The sequence below is a fragment of the Macaca thibetana genome, chromosome 5, assembly GCF_024542745.1.
Source record: "Macaca thibetana thibetana isolate TM-01 chromosome 5, ASM2454274v1, whole genome shotgun sequence".
NCBI lineage: Eukaryota > Metazoa > Chordata > Mammalia > Primates > Cercopithecidae > Macaca > Macaca thibetana.
Window position 1 is genome coordinate 89,894,559 of NC_065582.1, and position 14,429 is coordinate 89,908,987.

Below are 14,429 nucleotides of genomic sequence, written 5' to 3' on the forward strand. Positions count from 1 at the left end.
CATAGGTAAATGTGTGCCATGGTGGTTTCCTGCACAGATCAACCCATCATTTAGGTATGAAGCCCAGCATCCATTAGCTATTCTTCCTGATGCTCTCCCTCCCCCAAACCCCCTCAACAGGCCCCAGTGTGTTGTTTCCCACGATGTGTCCATGTATTCTCATTGTTCAGCTCCCACTTATAAATGAGAACACACAGTATTTGTTTTTCTGTTCCTGCATTAGTTTGCTGAGGATAAGGGCTTACAGTTCCATCCATGTCCCTGCAAAGGACATGACCTCATTCCTTTTCATGGCTGCATAGTATCCCATAGTGTATATGTACCACATTTTCTTTATCCAGTCTATCATTGATGGGCATTTGGTTTGATTTGCTATTGTGAATAGTGCTGCAATGAATATACAAGTGCATGTAGCTTTATAACAGAATATTTTATATTCCTTTGGAGATATACTTGGTAATGGGATTGCTGAGTCAAATGGCATTTTTGCTTCTAGATCTTTGAGAAATCACCACCCTGTCTTTCACAATGGTTGAACTAATTTATGTTCCCACCAACAGTGTAAAAGCATTCGTTTTTCTCTGCAACCTCACCAGCATCCGTTGTTCCTTCACTTTTTAATAATCACCATTCTGAATGGCATAAGATGGTATCTCATTGTGGTTTGGATTTGCATTTCTCTAATGATCAGTGATCTTTGATAATTTTTACAACATATAATGTTGAGCTTAATGATCTGTAATTGGTACTAATTAATGCTATTTTCAATAGTCAATTAAAAGTTACAAAAATTGATGTACTTATAAAATAATGTAAGTAAACATTCATAGTTATAAGATTTAACAGATGAAAAGATTTATATAAAAATAGCAAAATGGAAGGTTTCAAATTATTATACTCAAGATGTTACAATGAACAGTTTAAAAGGACAAGACAGAACTCAAATGCCCATCAGTGATAGAATGGATTAAGAAAATGTGGTACATATACACTATGGGATACTATGCACCCATCAAAAGGAATGAGATCATGTCCTTTGCAGGGACACGGATGGAGCTGGAAGCCATTAACCTCAGCAAATAACGCAGGAACAGAAAAACAAACATCACATGTTCTCACTTATAAGTGGGAGCTGAACTATGAGAATACATGGACACATCGTGGGGAACAACACACGCTGGGGCCTGTCCAGGGGACAGGAGGGACAGCATCAGGAAGAATAGCTAATGGATGCTGGCCTTAATACCTAAGTGATGGGTTGATCCATGCAGCAAACCATCATGGCACACGTTTACCTACGTAACAAACCTGCACATCCTGCGCACGTACCCCAGAACTTAAAAGTTGAAGGAAAAAAAAGGATCAGATAGATAATAATTTAGATCAGTGTAATAAAGACCAGCTTTCACCTTGGACCAGAACTTAAAATAAAAGTTGAAGAAAAAAAAAACAGACAAGATACATAATAATTTAGATCAGAGTAATAAAGACTAGCTTTCACCTTGGAGTAATTTCTGAAACCTCAGTTTTCTTTAAAAATGATTTACCATGTATTGAATTCTGAGAGAAGATAAACATTTTGCTGAAATGATAGTAATTAATACCTCAAAGTAGAAACTTATATTCTTGCTTATTTAAAATTCTCTCTCGTTAAAAATGGAAGCCAGACACTTTATCTATAAATGCTTTCTTTGTTGGCATTGTGGGACTAAAATGCACTCCACACGTTGTTGGCCTTTCTCATACAATTCCCTATATTAATTCTTTTCTCTCTCCTCACCCCTTTCCTCCTTTCCTTTGCCTCAGTGAATCCTTCCTAGATTCCATTTCAGACCCAGCTCTTTTTCAGATCTTTGCAGCCACAAAGCTGTTCTCATTCCCTGATCTCCTTTGATGCTTAGTGTTTTCATCAAAATCCTATCACACACCGTTTCCATTGCTAGTTTTTCAAGTACATGTTTGTAAACTCCCTGAAGGCAGAACAATCTTTGAATCCATCCCTCTACCAGAGATGCTCGATAAATATATGTTGCTTGATAACAAAAGTCTATCCTCATGTCTGAATACTTTATATTCACCCTTTTGAATGGAATATTTCCAAAACATTTTCTATATTTCCTTTTTTTCTAAATAGATAATCCCAAATATAATCTTAACAACACAGAATAGTAATTATTGAAATGGGAGAGTTCCTGATCCCCCTCGAAGGATGTGCAACGTGGGTGTGACTCGCCTGTTCAGTCACCGTTGCTCAAACCCCTGACAAGAAGGGAGCATGCAGACTGTAAGGTGCAGAAGTCAGGGCAAGTGCTTTGGGCTCCAGCCCCGCAGTGGTGTCTAGGGGTGGGTGCCTGCAGCCCCAGTGTTACAAGGCTCTTTTAGCATTGCTGTCCACAGACAGCATAACTGTTAACCAGCTCAATGGACTCTCTGCCTTTTTGCAAGGGCAGAGGGCCAGTGTGAGAGCTTTCTGTATCCCAAGCTCTTGCCCAGCATCCAGGAAGAATTAGGTTGCACACAGACTTGAAGGATGAATGCAGGGTTTTAATGAGTGGTAAAGGTGGCTCTCAGCAGGATGGATAGGGAGCTGAAAGTGGGGATGCAGTGGGAAGATTATCTTCCCCTGGAGTTTGGCCATCCAGAGGCTAAACTCCTCTCCCACCACCCCCAGCCTAACTCCTCTTGGCGTTCAGATGTTCCTCCTCTTCTCTCTTTCTCTGCCACTTCATTCTGCCATTCATCTGCTTGTCTCCTCATCTCATCTGCTCGTCTGCTTCTGGAACCTAAAGTTCAGGGTTATATGGGTACCAAATGGGGGGCATAGCAGGTCAAAAGGCAACTTTCAGGGCACGAAAACAGAAATGCCCATTCCCACTCAGGGCCGAGGGTCTCCAGGCTTGAGGGTGGGGCTTTTGCTGGGGAACCACCCTCTTCTATCCAGTATTTCCCTGTCTCTTGTCCATATTATGATCACTAATTTTTATGCTACATTGTGATTCAGTAGTCTCAGTCTCTCTCTCCTCCCTTCCTCTCTCTTTCTCTGAGCAATCACTGCTGCAGTAAATGTCCCTGTCTCTATGAGTCTTCTAATTTTCATATCTAGTTTTGTAATTCAAAAAAAATTCTGATTATCCTTGGCAGAGCTGTTAGAATTATTCATAAAATCAATGAGGCTGAGCAAGGTGGCTTATATCTGTAATCCCAGCACTTTGGGAGGCTGAGGCAGGACAATGGCATAAGCTCAGGTGTTTGAGACCAGCCTGGGGAACGTAGCAAGACTTTGTCTCTACTAAAACTAAAAGTAAAAATAAAAAATAGCTGAGCATGTCAGCATGTGCTTGTAGTCCTACCCATTTGGGAGGCTGAGGTGGAAAGAGGATCACTTGAGCCCAGATTGAGGCTGCTGTGCGCTGTGATTGCACCACTGCACTCCAGCCTGGGCGACAGAGCAAGACCCTGCCTTAGAAGCAAAAATACAACTGAGAAATCCCAGAGTGAGATGTATGGAGTTTAAGGCTTCACCTCCATCATTCCTTCAGCAACAGAGGGTTTTTTCTCCTCCATGCACCCAGTTGAAATTCCTAGTAATTTACAGTATAATTTTTGTTTTGTTTTGTTTGTTGTTGTTATTGTTTAAGACAGAGTCTCTATCACCCAGGCTAGAGGGCAGTAGCACGATCTCTGCTCACTGCAATCTCCACCTCCCAGGCTCAAGTGATTCTCCTGCCTCAGGTTCCCAAGTAGCTAGAATTACAGGCCATGTGCCACCACCCCCAGCGAATTTTGGCATTTTTAGTAAAGATGGGTTTTTGCCATGTTGCCCAGGTTGGTCTCGAACTCCTGGTCTCAGGTGATCTGCCCACCTCAGCCTCCCAAAATGCTGGGAGTACAGGCATGAGCCACTGCACCTGGCCTATAGTATAATTTTTCAAAATGCACCCCAAATGCCTAAGTTGCTCAAATATATCTCTTTTGAACTGAAGAATGAATGCTGAATCTCTATATGATACTCCAGAGAAAACAAAAATTACACATCAGTGTTGCCATTGGCAATATGTAGAAAACCTCCAATTAAGAACTACGCTTCAAAGGCATTTTTAAAAGTCTGCAAACTACTGACAGTTGTCCACTTCTCCTGAGTATTCTCATATTCATTCTTCATTTAAAGAATATTGCTTTTTGAAAGAGTAGGGGCAACACAAATTAAAATATTTCAAAGGAGTCAAGCCAGTGAAACAAAACTGGAATGGAACTTGACCCCTCCAAAGGAAAAAACAAAAAGCAGTATTTTAAAGGTTTGATGGATGATCTACCTTCCCTTGTTCTAAACATTTCATCAGAATTACCGCTCCCCCTAACCCGATCTTCTGGACCAAACATTGGAAATCTGTCCAAGGCACATAAGCCATGGACCTTCAGTATGTCAAAGATTATTAAATTTTCAGGAAAAAAATTATATTGTTCAGTATAAGAAGATACATGGGTCTATGTAAAAAAACTTATTTTTTGGTCTGAAATTATTACAAATATTTAAGAACACCAGTTAATAGGGTGCAGAAGAGTTGAATTTAGAAGGCAATACAATCACAGTATATTACTCTGAGAAGAAAAAATAATGAAGTTTCAAGATATATTCACAATGCCTTCAAACACTGCTTTTCAAATGCTACTACAAATGCTACTATAGTGCCCTCTGGTGGTACTTTTTTGTTTTGTTTTGTTTTTCCATCTGCTAAACCCTATTTTCTTTGAGAAAAAGAATTTGCAAAGAGATAATAATAGCATCTTTCACTTATAGTTAACATTTTAAGTATTTTCATATGTATTATTTCATCTGATGAGCTTCTTGAGGGCAGGACTATTTTCATATTCTTTAAGAGGCTTGCAGAGAGCAGGCCTCCAGCAATGCACCTTGTGAAGCAGGCAAGAACTTTACTGAATGAATCCTGTATTACAGGGAAAACAGGCACTATTTTTCTTACTGGTTTATGAGAATCATAGCACCTGCAAGCTGAACATTGTCTTAAGGATGAATGGGAACGGTAGGAAAGTGTCTTTGTTCTTAGGGGATACTTGCTGAAGGAGATAAGGGTGAATTTCATGAGTTTTGAAACTTCCTTTCAAATGTTTTATCAAAAAATGTGTGTGTGTGTGTGTGTGTGTGTGTGAGAGAGAGAGAGAGAGAGAGAGAGGGAGAGAGAGAGAAAGTGTGGCAAAAAATATTGGTACACTTAGGTGAAGGACATAGAGATGTTTATTGTCCTGTTTTTCAAATTTTGAAATCTTGAAACTTTTCAAAGTAAAAAGTTGGGTGAAGAAACATAGATGGTTTCCAACTCCAAATTCAATAAAGAAATCACTTTTTTTTGCCGGGCGCGGTGGCTCAAGCCTGTAATCCCAGCACTTTGGGAGGCCGAGGCGGGCGGATCACAAGGTCAGGAGATCGAGACCATCCTGGCTAATACGGTGAAACCCCGTCTCTACTAAAAATACAAAAAAATTAGCCGGGCGCGATGGCGGGCGCCTGTAGTCCCAGCTACTCAGGAGGCTGAGGCAGGAGAATGGCGGGATCCCGGGAGGCGGAGCTTGCAGTGAGCCGAGATCGCGCCATTGCACTCCAGCCTGGGGGACACAGCGAGACTCCGTATCAAAAAAAAAAAAAAAAAAAAAAAAAAAAAAGAAATCACTTTTTAAAACATGTCTGGTAGGTCAGCCGACCTTGGGCTTAACATATACACAGACCAATTTCTTTCTTATGGCTAAAGCTAAGCTCTGCCTTCCTCGTTCTGCTCTCTGGAGTATCACAGCGTACGTCCAGTCCCCCGGAGAGCTAAAGACTATTGGCATGCCTCTCCCCTACTCTTCCCACTACCACCAAGTCCTCTTTATTCCTAATTAAATGGCTCTAAGTATAACTTAAACTCAATGTTCTATATACAGTCTGACTAACATTCTTATTTGGAAAAATAGGCCAGTAAATGCCGTCTCTGTGTATTCTCTTACCAGCCATCTCCTATTGTTGACAAATATTGAGTTTTATAAAATTCCTAAATATATCCACTCTAAAATGCTATTAAACCAGACTGCTCTTTTCTAGAAACTTAATTTTTTAATTTTTTTCTTTCATATCTCTTAGGCATTATTATTCTATAACTTTAAACCCAAGAATAGGCCAGGCACAGTGGCTCACACCTGTAATCCCTAGACTTTGGGAGGCCGAGGGGGGCAGATCATGAGGTCAGGAGATCGAGACCATCCTGGTTAACACAGTGAAACCCCATTTCTACTAAAAATACAAAAAAAATTAGCCGGGCATGGTGGCAGGCGCCTGTAGTCCCAGCTGCTCGGGAGGCTGAGGCAGGCGAATGGTGAGAACCGGGGAGGCAGAGGCAGAAGAATGGCGAGAACCCGGGAGGCAGAGCTTGCAGTGAACCGAGATCGCGGCCTTGCACTCCAGAGTGGGCGACACAGCGAGACTCCATCTCAAAAAAAAAAAAAAAAAAAAAAAAAAAAAAAAAAAAACCACAAGGATAGACCATTTGTCTTCCCTGAAGTTTCAAGGTTTTTTTGAAAGAAATCATAGGTAAACAAGGGGTACTTAATAATATAGAAGAAAAACAATACCATCCTATGATTTGGTATTAAATAACTTTTTATCACTTTCTCCATTTCTGCCAATAAAATTATCCTCTATAGGCCTGCTTATAATATAGCCAATAAAATTTCAGAAGCTGACCTTAAAAATGAAAGTCTTTATAATTAACCAAAGAAGTCTGAGAAAAAGATATCCCTTCTCCTTGCAGCTATGAAAAGAGAAACATAATTCTGCATCATGAAGCATTTCAAAAAATCTGATTTGATAAGATATTAAATTAAGAATGTTCCAAAAAATATCCACTTGTTATCCTCAGCAATATGGAGCTGTGTGAATATTCATAATTGTTACTAGAACCTCTTCTGTTCCTTGCTAAAAAGAAATCCATTCTCTGTAATATGTTATTTGAACCAAAATGTCTTATAAGACTCCAAAGTGTTACAAAGTGTTGCTTTGTCCTGTGAAAATAACATCCAAAAGGAATCTGTAATTCTGATTGTCTTACTGACAAGGTTTTGACCTGGGAAAAATGTTGTAAGAATACATCTCTGTATTTCTAAGCAGTATTTTAGTTTTTCTGCTAAGTTAAAAGAAAACCATTAGCATTTTCCTTTCCGCCTACATGTATAACAGAATAATTTAAAGCTTATGCCTTAATTTTTTAAATCTCAGAGTCTCAGTCTATGTTTAATTTATATTAATAAATTCATGGATGATGGTAGAAGTAGAAGCATGACAGAGCCAGAAAACAATTCTATATCCAGAGTAAGTGTTGGTCCCAGTGAGAACAAATTTCTGCCTCCTCCATGATGAAAGAGATCAAATGTAACCAACCTGTCGCATAGAAACTGTCTAGTCCCCTTGAGTTACTATACCATACTGGGGACTCAGGGTTGGTGGTGCTACTTCTCAATCTGGTATTCAGCAGTGGCAGAGTCAGAACAACCTTGATAAGAAAATATCTATGACCTTGGGCCCACGCTTATATCCATGGCCACTACATTTACAAGCCCATGGAGCAAGCACTTGGATACCCTTCTGAACAACATCCCCAAGGTGGATCATCTTGTTCACCTAATTATTGACAATGTCCTTCAAAATCAGACCTTTTGGTGAGAAGCACATGGAAAATAATTTTCCTCATTCAGTGACCATTACAAAAGGTCCATCACACCTCTACTCCAGATTTCCTCGTTACCAATCTTACAATCATATTCTTTCAAAGTCCCTGATCATCTGACCAAATCATTAATTGCTACCCATAAGCCAATGTAGATCATTACCTCAGGCGATTTCATTCCTGTCCAAGAGGGTTCACAGAAATATAATACTTGAAGTTCTATACCGCAGCAAGATTTTTCCAAGTCTGCCACTACCAACTACCAGGATATTGTGCAGAGCATTTCTAAACCAAGCTGTAATTCTCTTCCTGCTCTTTGAACATTTTTGGTGTTGTACATTCTATGGGTTTTGACAAATACATAGTAACATGTATCCACCATTATAAGTATACAAAATAGTGTCACTGTCCTAAAAATTTTCTGTGCTCTAACTATTCATCCCTTCCTCCCCTCAAAACCAAGAAAACCACTGATCTTTTTACTGTCTTCCTAGTTTTGCCTTTTCCAAAATGTCATATAGTTGGAATCTTATAGTATGTATAGCCTTTTCAGATTGGCTTCTTTCACTCAACAATACACATGTAAAATTCCTCTATGTCTTTTCATGGCATGATAGCTTATTTCTTTATAGTGCTTAGTAATATGTCATTGTCTGAATGCACCACAGTTTATCCACTCACCTACTAAAGGACATCCAAGTTTTGGCAATTAAGAATAAAGCTGCTATAAACATCAGTGTGCACGTTATTGTGTGGAAGTAAGTTCACAGCTCATTTGGGTAAATATTAGGGAGCACAACTGCTAAATCATGTAATTAGTATGGTTAATTTTGTAAGAAAGTACCAAACTATCTTTAAAAGTGGCTGTACCATTTCTGCATTCTTATCAGCAATGAATGAGAGTTCCTCATGCTCCACATCCTCACCAGTACTTGCTAGTGTCGGTGTTTGGAATTTTGGCCATTCTAATGTAGTAACATCTCATCATTGTTTTAATTTACAATTAACTAATGACATATGATGATGAACACCTTTTCATATGTTTATTTACCATCTGTAAATTTTCTTTGTTACGAAATCTGTTCATGTCTTTTGCCCATTTTTAAATCAGGTTGTTAGTTTTATTATTGTTGAATTTTAAGAGTTCTTTGTGTTTTTGGACAACAGTCTTTCATCAAATAAATATTCTGTGAATATTTTCTATCAGTCTGTGGCTTGTCTTTTCTCATGACACTGTCTTTCATAAAATATTTTAATACAGTCCAGCTTATCAATTATTTCTTTCATACATGCCTTTCATGTTGTAATTTAAAAGTCACCACCATACCCAAGGTCATCATCTAGGTTTTCTCCTATGTTATCTTTTATGAATTTTATAGTTTTATAATTTACATGTAGGTCTGTCATCCATCTTGACTTAATTTTTGTGAAAGGTATAATGTCTGTGTCCAGATTCTGTTTTTTCCATGTGAATGTCCAATTGCTCCATCATCATTTATTGAAAAGACTATCTTTTCTCCATTGTATCACCTCTGCCCCTTGGTCCAAGATCAATCAACTATATTTATGTGGGTCTATTTGTGGGTTCTCTCTTCTGTTCCTTTGTCTTTCATTAATAATACACTGTCTTGACCGCTGCAGCTTTACAGTAAGACTTGAAGTCAGGTAGTATCAGTCCTCCAACTTTGTTCTCCTCTTTCAATATTCAGTTGACCAATCTGGGTCTTTTGCTTCTCCACATAAACTTTGAAATGAGTTTCTTAATATCCACAAAACAATTTGCTGGGATTTTTTTTATTGGAATTTAGTTAAATCTATAGAGCAAGTGGGAATAAATGACAATTTGACAATGTTGATTCAGAATGTCCACGTACATGAGACATTTCTCCATTTATTTAATTTTTTTATCAGAGTTTTATAATTTACCTCATAGATCTTGTACACATTTTGTTAGATTTCTACCTAAGCATTTCATTTCTAGGGATGCTAATGTAAATGGTATTGGGTTTTTAATTCCAGATTCCACTTGTTCATTGCTGGCATATAGGAAAATGACTGAAATGTGTGTATTAAACTTGTATCCTGCAACCCTGCTATAATCACTTATTAGTTCCAGGAGACTTCTGTCAATTTTTTCAGATTTTGTAAACAGATACATGTTATCTGTAAGCAAAGACTGTTTTATTTCCTCCTTTCTAATCGATATACATTTTATTTCCTCTCCTTGTGTTATTCTATTAGGTAGGATTTTCAGCAAGATGTTGAAAAGGAATGGTGAGGCGGGACACCTTTTTCTTGTTCCTAGTCTTAGCATGAAATCTTCTAGTTTCTCACCGTTAAGTATGATGTTAGCTGCAGGCTTCTTGTAGATGTTCTTTATCACATTGAGACAGTTTCCTTCTAATACTCATTTGCTGAAAGTTTTCATCATGGATAGGTGTTGAATTCTGTGAAATGTTTTGTACTCCACCTATTGCTATGTGATTTTCTTCTTCTTTAGCCCATTGATGTGATGGATTATATTAATTTATTTTTCTAATGTTGAACCAGCCTTGTATACCTGGGATAAATTCCACATGGTTGTAGCATGTAATTATTCTTATACATTGTTGGATTCAATTTGCTAATACTTTGTTGGGGATATTTGTATCTAGGTTCATAAGGGATATTGGTCTGTAGTTTTCTTTTCTTGTAATGTCTGTGGCTTTGGTATTACAGCAATGCTGGCCTCGTAAAATGAGTTAGGAAGTATTCTCTCTGCTTCCATCTTCTGAAAAAGATTGTAGAAAATTGGTATAATTCCTTCCTTAAATGTTTGGAAGAATTCATCAGTGAACCCATGTGGGCTTTGTGCTTTCTGTTTTGGAAGGAACGCTTGTTTGGTGTTTAAGTTTTCTGGATCTGTGGTTTGTTTCCTGACATTAATTTGGGGAAATTCTCAGTCATAGTTGCTTTGAATATTGCTTCTGCTCCTTTTGCTTTCTTCTCTTTCTGGTACTCCCATACAGGTATATGATATCCTGTTCCATTTATTCGTTTCTTCTCTTTGCTTTCTTGTTTTGACAGTTTCTATTAACATACCCTCAAGCTCAAAGATTCTTTCCTTAGTCACATTCAGTCTACTAATGAGCCCATCAAAGGCATTTTTCATTTGTTACAGTATTTTTTCTGTCATTTATTTTCAGTTCTTTCTTAGAATTTCCATCTCTCTGCTTACATTATCCATTGTTCTTGCATGTTGTCTATTTTTTCCATTAAAGCCCTTAGCATACTGTAAAAAATAAAGTAGAGGTTCCTCTTCAAAGACTTTCCTCCCCATTTAATTAGGAATAAATAGTAACTTCTCTTAGAAGCAAAATTTACTCAAAGACCTGTGCTCCTAAATATTTGCCCTGGCATGCTGATATTAGTCCAAGCAAGGATTGGTCACAGCCTGTTCCTCTTCCTTACTTAAAAGTGTTTTTACCTTTCTCATCATTCCACAAGTTACCTCCTCCTTCCTTTGTTCTCCTCTACCTTTGCCTCTTTTAAAAAGTTCTAAGTTGCTAGTCAGTCACGACAAATACAGAATGTGAGGTCCCATTCCAGCCAATGGAAACCGGACACAGCAGTAGGGTGGACGCATCAGGTTATAAATGACCCTGTCTCCTTTGTTTGGTGTATTCTCGTGGCAAAACTGCTGGCGAGTGTACCCTTTCTGCAGAAGTAAAAATGGCCTTGTTAATTAAATTTATGTTCAAGTACTATTTCTTTACGGTACCAGGGAACAAGCATTTCAAACAATATTAATCATAGTTGTTTTAAATTCATGGTCTGATAATACCAACATCCCTGTCATCCTCTGGGTTTGGTTCCGCTGCTTCCTCTGTCCATTCAAACTATGTTGCCTTTTAACGTGCCTTGCAATTTTTTATTGAAAGGCAGATAAAACATACTGGGTCAAAGGAATTGCAGTAAACAGCCCTTTAGTAATGTAGTGGTAAGATATACGGGAAGGGGAAGTGTCCTACAGTTCTACCATTTTATCTCATTCTTTTAGTAAGCCTGGGTCCCTAGGCTGTAAACTTCAGTTCTCAGTTTGTTTTCCCACCCCCTTAGGTGGTACAGAATGTCTAGAGGGAGCTAGAGTTGGGTATTTCCTTTCCCCCAGGGCAGTTAACCACTTGTAAAAATCCCAGTACACTAGGCTCTAGTAAAACAGTTTCTTTTGATGGCAAGTCTTGTTAAGAACAAAATGCTCTAGAATTTTTCAAAATAGTTCCTTTTACACTCCTCATGCAGGAAGCAATTGGAGATTTTTCTCTGATCTTCTCTGAGAATTCATGGAGGTAAAACTCACAAAGTGTGAAAGCCCCCCAGAATCTTTAACTCTCAAACTAATCCATAGCGAGCCTCCGGCAATTCATTAATTAGAGCCAGACTTTCCTACTCCAGTAATGGTTCCTGCGAAGGTGCGTTTCTATGGTAAGTTGTGATTCTTTGAATCCACCCATCTGTGTCTCTAATTTTGGGGAAGCTGTTTTCCCTGTGACCCCACTTCTCCTACAGTTCTAAGAAGAGTTGTTAATTTCTCATTTTGTTTCGCTTTTTAGTTCTTGTTAGGATGGAGTGATGACTTCTAAATTATTTACATGTCAGACCAGAAACCTGAAGTCTTGTCTATTATTGTTAAACAAGGTACTACAAAAATGCAAGTGTCTCTTTCCAGAAAATAGACAGTATATCTGCAATAGGGAAAAGAAAACTAACTCTCTGCCAAAACTCTTTTTTTCCTCACTAGAAACTGCTTGCTGCATTCCAAGCAGAAGTATTGGCATACACAAAGGCCTGGAATCAAGAAAAAGCATAGTCCTTTTAAGGAACTACAAATGTTCCTTAAAGGTTGGTGTGAAATTTGGCAGAAGAGCAGGAAATAAGGATAGAGACATATACAGAATGAAGTAATTCAGGGCCTGACTGGCCTAAAGACTTTGGATTTTATCCATTTGTTCTCCCTTGAATATTTTTAAATAGAAGAATGGTATTTGTTTATAGCCTACATCATTCAAAAATTATTGAAGGAAATTAGGAAATGGCATTGATTGATGTTACGTTTTGATTAGTGTTACGCCACTAACAGGGCTTTCAAGTATCAGATTCAAGGGCCTGGCATCAAAGAAATCAGATGGGCGGATCTTTCAGTAATCCTGTAAGAAATTATGAAAGCCTGAACTAACGCAGCAGCAGTGGGGAGAGAGGGGCACAAGACCAGATAGATATTTAGGGTTTGGTGACAAACTGAATGCAGGGACTGAGGGAGAGGGAGAAGTTGACTCTCATGTTTCTGGCTGGGGCAAGTACGTGAAGAGTGTCAACACACAGAGGGAAGAGTCCCTTTAAGGAGAAAATATTAATATGAGTTTTAGGAGTTGCATTCGATTGTGAGATATCCTAATGCAGACAGAAATCCAGTCCAAGTCTGGAGTGTAGGGGGGCCATCCTGGCTGGAGATAATAATCTGGTAGTCATCTTTCCATAAATAGAAGTTAAAAGCCATAGTGTGAGTTAGAGAGTGGAGTGAAGGAATGGAAAGACTTTGGACATAATCTTACCATATGTACCCAGGAAAAAAGCCATGAAAAAGACTGAAAAACGGACAGAGAAGAGCAGTGTGTCTGATAGAGCTATTTTAACAAAATCCAGCATTTACAACAGAGTTTAAGAGTAAACCGGCAGGCCAGGTGCAGTGGCTCATGCCTGTAATACCAGCACTTTGGGAGGCTGAGGTGGGCGAATCACTTGAGGTTAGGAGTTCGAGATCAGCCTGGCCAACATGGTGAGACCACCCCCCGCCCCCCGGACCCCACTCCCCATTTCTACTAAAAATACAAAATTGAGCCAGCGTGGTGGCGTCTGCCTGTAATCCCAGCTACTCAGGTCGCTGAGGCACGAGAATCGCTTGAATCTAGGAGGCGGAGGTTGCAGTGACCCGAGATCACACCACTGCACTCCGGCCTGGGCGACAGAGCGAGACTCTGTCTCAAACAAACAAAGTGTAAACCGGCAAAAATACTCCATTCTCTCTCTCTACACTCTGGCCCACTCTCAACACATCAAACTGTCCAGGATCAGGAGACGTTTTGTTCCCCTCATCTCCTCCTTCCAACTCTGCCCACGTTCTACTGTCTCCCCAAAATCCTACCTACCCTTCAGGAACTGCTGGAATGGGAGCTTGGGAAGTTTTCAGCAAACGCCTCTGTCTTTCTTTGTGGCCCCTTTATTCCCACAGCTCTGTGTCCTCTCCCTATGGCGAGTCCCTTGAGGGGCTGTATCTTACTCCTTGTGTCTGCAAGCACACATAATGCGTATTAGAGGAGGAAGCATTTGCCAGTGGAGCACAAAGCTGTTGCAGGTCTCTTACTGGTTCTCAGGCGCTATCAGTGAAATTCCCGTTCCCTCACCGTCCACATCTGTAATTTGCAAGCCTCATCTACGATAACTGGTGTAAAGTTACACAGGGGAGCCCTTTCCGGACAAAGAAACAAGTTCTGCAATAAGGCTGTCGGATTTTAGCCACGAAACCGGCGCCGCACAGCCTCGCCAGCGAGTGCACCCGGGAATCTACAAACTAGGGGCACGCACCACAGCTCGAGCACCGCCCTTCCGGTCGACGCCATTGCAAGCCCGCCCCCACGCTCCGCCCCCTCGCTAGGCGCTCGCCACGCCCACGCCGCG

General features: G+C 39.7%; 1 long non-coding RNA gene across 2 annotated transcripts in view; it reads right to left on the reverse strand.

Annotated features, from left to right (window-relative positions):
• Positions 1 to 14,348, reverse strand: part of LOC126954788 (uncharacterized) — a 29,294-nt gene extending 14,946 nt beyond the window's left edge. Inside the window, exons 1-2 of one of the 2 annotated variants that reach the window (XR_007725720.1) lie at positions 14,116 to 14,320; positions 13,901 to 14,040 (exon numbers count right to left, since the gene is read on the reverse strand). This is a non-coding gene — a long non-coding RNA (uncharacterized LOC126954788). Of the gene's footprint in view, positions 1 to 13,900 lie in introns of both variants that reach the window. The other variant, XR_007725719.1, reaches the window with a different exon arrangement.
• Between the last annotated feature and the right edge of the window lie 81 nt (positions 14,349 to 14,429).